Source organism: Rhagoletis zephyria, unplaced genomic scaffold (genome assembly GCF_001687245.7).
Source record: "Rhagoletis zephyria isolate East Lansing unplaced genomic scaffold, Rhagoletis_zephyria_1.1 Rzeph_scaffold_04906, whole genome shotgun sequence".
NCBI lineage: Eukaryota > Metazoa > Arthropoda > Insecta > Diptera > Tephritidae > Rhagoletis > Rhagoletis zephyria.
Window position 1 is genome coordinate 35,031 of NW_016161989.1, and position 6,249 is coordinate 41,279.

Sequence of the window (6,249 nt, forward strand, 5' to 3'; positions counted from 1 at the left end):
CACTTTCTTCTTCTCCATACTCAACTTTACCTTCTTCCTTGTTTGAGTCTAATCTATTCATGTACATACATACATACATTTTATTCCTGAACTGCTGCTTAGCACGTTTCTTTAATTCGCTATCAATATTAAAGCATACATTTAGGGGGCATTTCCGCCCCAACCATGTACATGTGTGCATTGGTATTGGTGTGACTTTTGAATTGATTTTTTCGCTCTATTTTAAACTGATTTGAAATTTTAAAAATTGCCTGCACATCAGCATCAAAATACCTTTCTAATGATATATAACTGTTTATACCTTAGAAGTATAGTTTAGCCGTAAAAGAGGTGTAAAGGAAACATGATTGCCTATTTATATAATGATTATCGTGGGAACAAAACACTTACTAACTATATATATATATCTTAAAAAGTTGAAACCACAGCTGCCAACTATACTTAGGTATGAGGTGCCATATTGAGGATAAAAAAAAAGTGCCAAAATGTGCCAAATAGAAAAATAAAAGAGCCATTCTTTTTAATTCTTCCCATTTAGCATTAAAATTAGAAACACATTCCTAGTAAGATAAACCAGTTGTATAAACTATAGATGTTAGAAAATTTTGAGAGTTGAGAAAAAGAGGTACACGCAAACGATTTCACAAAAATGTATTGAACCATCTTGTAAAAACTACAACAAACACGTCGCTACTGACAACACCTTGTTATTATTCCACCCTGGTGGCTACCTTTGTCCATTTTCGAACACCTGCTTGTAGTTTTTCCGGTCATCATTACGGTTACGAGTAGTTTTAAAATTATTTTCCACAAAACCCCACTGCATCAATCTAGAAGTCAGCATATCGATTTGCCGGTGCGATAATTGCAAATCCCACACAATGTCTTTGTAAGCTTTGTTAGATAACTAGAAGATATTGCTCAGTCGAACGGCAGCCAATTGTAATAAGCTTATCACACTTTTTGGTATTAATAACGTTATCATCGTCATCACTATTAGGACCCATTTTACAGTGCGTAGTTAACTCAGAATCGGCAGTTAACTACAGATTTTTGTACTGACTACAACACTGTGAAATTGGCCCTAAGTATAGTCACTAGTTGACGTTTTTTCTTTGTTACTGACCGATATATTTAGGCTTCGTTACGTATTTGACATTAGGATATTGCACAAGATGTCGTGTTTTATATTTGTGCCCAAACAATGTTTTTAAACAAAAATAACAGTTTTTTTGTGAGTAGTTTTTCCGATAATGCCATAGCATTGGAACTGAAAATGGGACACTTCTTATTTTCCCACTCTTTGAATTCCAAGTTTTTGTTACAGATGCACATACCACACATGCATACGTATTCTGGTTCATACCACTGAATTTTGGTACACGTGCTTTAGTGGCATATACTATCAAAATCTGTAAGTGTGTGTGTGTGAAAATTCAAACAAAATTTTTCAGTTTGACATTAGAAGCCGTGAGGCGAAACACATACACAAAATCAGCTGATCTAGTAACACCATCTATTATATGAGGGATTTGCAACGGTGAGGTAAGTGTCGTATTGTTGTATGTCGTAACTTTAAAAGCTTAAATAAATGTTAAGAGAACTTGAAACCACAACCAACTATTTCTTAACACTGCGAAAATTCAAAACTTTTACATTTAACATACGATACTTTCGACACCGTGGTGAATACCCAAAAATTCGCCTTGGTAAAAACTTTCTAAGTTTAATTTTGAAGTCAAAGTTAATCGTTATATAAATATAAGTGGCGTATTGCATTCAAATTACAATTAACAGCCCTACTTTGAGTCATTTAATGATTACTTAAATCGCTCCTCAGTATAGATTTGAAGAAATTGCCTCTCACGAGTCATTAAACTTAAGTAAAGAAAACTTAAGAACGAAAAATGACACTGAAGATGGCACAACGCCGAAACCGGTTTGTCTCCAAACCAAATTTGACAAGGGATGACGGAAATTCGTTCCATAATACATCACAAAGAAAACCCCTTACTTATCTTTTAACGAGAGATTTTGACCATGTTTTATTTAGTATTCTTTTTGAATTCTTTTTTTGAATTGGAGCTGGATTTTTTAAATATTTCAAGTATGTCTGATTTAGAAGAATTTATGGAGTTTGTGGACTATGCAGGTATGCAGCGAGTCAACGAAATCGTTAGTTATACCCGGACGGGTACTAGTCACAAAATGTCAATTCCTTTTCCTGGCGAATTTAACATGGCGATGTCATTGGAGCATACGGAGCGGGCAATTACCTGGTATCGCTAGTGAAATGCCTAACGATCGCCAGCGAAAGTCCAGCCGAACTACAGTGTGAAGTAAGAGCGCTTAATGTATGATTTGATGTTGGTAAAAAATATGTATCAACATACTTGGGGTATTCACAACGGTGTCGTAAGTGTCGTATTGCTGTATGTCGTAAACTTTAAACGCTTTAAAAACATATTAAGGGATTCGAAAAATACCATCAAAGTTATATTATGAATTTTCGCAGTGTTAAAAAACAGTTGGTTGTGATTTAAAGTCCAATAAACGTTTATTTGAGCTTTTAAAGTTTACGACATACAACAATACGACACTTACGACACCGTTGTGAATCCCTCAGCTATGTTTTATTTGAGGAAATGGAAGGGATCGCTACTCCAATAAAAAGCTTTTCGTGCCATTTAAATTGAAATGATTTTAAAATGTTCATTTATTTAAATATTTTCGGAAAAACCAATTTGCCGAAATACACCAAATAATGACTCTGAGAGGGAACGTTGCCTAACAGATTTAATGGCAATTAACAAAGGGACAATTAAAGATACATAATTTAATGAATTTTTCTGAGTGCGGCTCTAAATGTAGTTTTATAATTTAGGAGTAGTTGTTTATGGTTTGCTATCGAAAATCATTTCTCATTGAGATTAAATCGACAAAAAACGGTAAAAATTTGTATTTTTTGAATATTTAAGGTAAGTATGCCATCTTGTTAAATCAACATCCGTTATACCGTTTTAAGCGTATTTTTATTTGCTTGCCAATCATACATATATCAAGACACGAAATTGGTTTAGAAATGTTTAAATTATAAGCAAAAAGAAAATGTAACTCTCAGTTTTCTGACCATAGCTCAAGATTTTGAGGGCATATTTGAAATTTCATGTCTGCAGTTTTTAATTACTCAACTAGGTCTTCAAGATGTGCCAAATTTTTTTTTCACTCTCACACAGTTATATTTTTCAGCACGGAATTGTTGTCGAAAGTACAATGGCTGTATAAAATTATAAATTGTATAAACTCAATAGGCTAGATAAACATGTATACGACAAAAAAAGGGCTTAAAATCTGTTAACTATGTATTAATGTGCTTTTAAGCAAAAGTAAATAAAGTGTGTTAACATTGCTAAAAAAGTCGAGTTAAAATTTGTATATAAGAAGCACTGAAGTCTTCAGCACATTCATATTTCGTTTTCACACTGCAGTAAAAATGTCGAAATATTTGTACGTCATTTTAGTTTTTACTATACTTATCGTAGCTCTGGTTAAATGTAAGTTTTTTTACGGATGGATTTTTTATGGATGTAAAATATGCGTAATAAACTAATTTGGTAAATATTTTCAGCACAACAAAAAAGCTGCCCTGAGAGAACTGTTCAGTTGCGACGCGGTCAACGTATTTGTGAAAGGAATTGCCCACCAAGAGCTCGTCCATTTCGTTGTGTAACAGCTAATAAGGACATTCGAGTACGTATATGTCCACCTAATTGTTGCAGGTCAGGTAAAGCCTGCATCCCGTTGCAAAGGCCGGGTTAATGTTTATAATAATGGGCGCAGTCAATTTGTGTGAAAATTTTAATAAAATTAGGTTTTTAGATCAGAAATAAATTATGTATACGCATTTTATTATTATTACTATTATGGGAACAGAATACTGGAACCTTAAGGTCTATTGTGTAATTTCATAGATTATAGTCGGATACTTATTAACAGGCCGATCCCCCATTTATGCGAGATCCGTTTAAATTTTTATGTTATTACATTTTTTTTTTTGATAAACGAATTGCCTCTGCATTCTCATCTGGAAAATCATCTGCTTTCGATTTTATTTCATTACAATTCTCGCAGTAATAAATTGCAGTTTTATTGAAATTATTCTTGACAGAATTTGATTGAAATTGGAATTATCCGAAAATTTATTGACTAATTACCAAAGCAAAAAAAATCATTTTCATGTGTTTTTGTCAGCATAGGCTTTTTAAATCAAAATATGCATTTCCAAATTTTTGGTTTCGATTGCAAAGTGGCAGATTTAAAATTCAAAATGGCATCATTACTATGCCAGTTAAAATATGCTGAATTCGCAAATATATTTACTACTTTCTTTACAAAAGTGATGCAAAAATGTTGGGCCGTGTTTTTGGGGATCGCTGATTACGAATCTAAAGTCCGATTTGCAAATTTCGAAATGGCGGGCCCAATATGGCGTCCAAAAAAAATAAAATCGCTTAGATTCGCTTAAAACTTTACAGTTGCCTTACAGGTCGCTAATTACGAATCTGGAATCAAATTTTAAAAATTCAAATTTTCGGATCCGATCCATATGGATCTACCAGTTATCACGCGAAAGTTAAAGTCGAAAGTACGCACATGGCGTATGAGTAACATTGTCATCTCGACTGAGTCGTGTGCATATTAATCCTTAACCTGTATTTTTTTTGTTAAATATATACTGCAAATTTGCAAGGATACCCAAGGACAAAATTTTAAAGGGACATTTTCGATACCTATTCGTTCTTATGCACAAAAGATTAAATATTGTTAAATTCGACAGAATTTTACTATTTATTTGGTGCCCATATTGTTATTCTATATAGCACTGAATTTAAAAAAAAAAAATTTGAACTAATCAAATGTTTGAAATTTTAAAGTCCTTTAAAAAAATAAAAACCTGAAACTGAAAAGAGAAAGGAACTAAAAACGCAGTTTTACTATATTTGGCTCCTAGTTTTGGGAGTATATGTTTTTTTTGTGCAAAATTGGTGTTATAATTAACTTAATTTTTTTCAAAATATGTAAACAGTTTAGTTATAACGCTGATTAGTAAAATTTTTCTCAAGCAAAATGTCAGTAGTTCTCAACATTTCAATGAAATTTTTTGTTCAATTAATATATACCCTTAAGCTCTGATTGGTGTTATCATTAACTCGATTTTTATTTTTTTTGAAAGGTGAAATATTGGTCTCATTAGAAAAAAAATAGCAAACGAACCAAATAATAATTACATACATACATATGTATCAAAAGTTTCAGTTATGTCATGAATTAATTTCCACAATAATTAATAATTTTGTTTGTTATGGCTAAAGTGCAAACAACTTTTTTGTATACTTGTGTAAGCGGCCCGATAAACTCTAAAAGAAAAATGTACTTTTTGTTTCATTGATACTTAAAAACGTTTGAGAAATTTGTAATGTTTTGTTCAGCTTTTCGGGCACGCAGTTTTGAAAAATACTACTTTGCGCGCGTGTCACGCAATTGACGATTACGAGGTTATCCAAAGTGTCGACTGAGCTCACTGACGATGTCATAAAATTATAGGCACAAAAACGTGGATTAGAGAGTGAGAAATGCTAGAAGCCTTGGGTTCAATTCTGGATTGGTATGTTAGTTTAGTCTAATTCCATGTTCAAGCGGTTCTCCCGAGACAGTCCGCTGCAAATGTCATTTGAGGCCTGTCTATAGTCAGTTGGATATGGGGGCTCAGATAGGCTCGCTGATGTCAGGCAGAGACGGCTGCCAAAATACATTATTTCTATAGATGTACGTATGTATGTATATATGGATAAATGTTCACATGCCCAGTTTGAACAGCTGTCATAATAAATGTGATCGACAATGAGGTATTATTATAAAAAGTGCAATGCTTAAGGAAATGTGAGGAATGCTTCAAAAGTTGTTTTTCACTTTCTTGAAAGACTGACATTTTTTTGTTTCAAGGTAAAGTAAGAAACCAACAAGTATATACAATTATTGAGAAGACATTGCATTGCCAAATAAGAGGTTCAGTGCAATTATACTTTACATATCAATTGTTTGAAAATTAACTGTAGTCGACAAAACAAAAAATAAATACAGCTGGTGCCAAAAGAATACAGATTTGTTGAAAACATAAACATATGTATGTATATATACATATGTATGTATGAAGAGTAAGTTTTAAAGCTTACACTCTAATAATCTAAA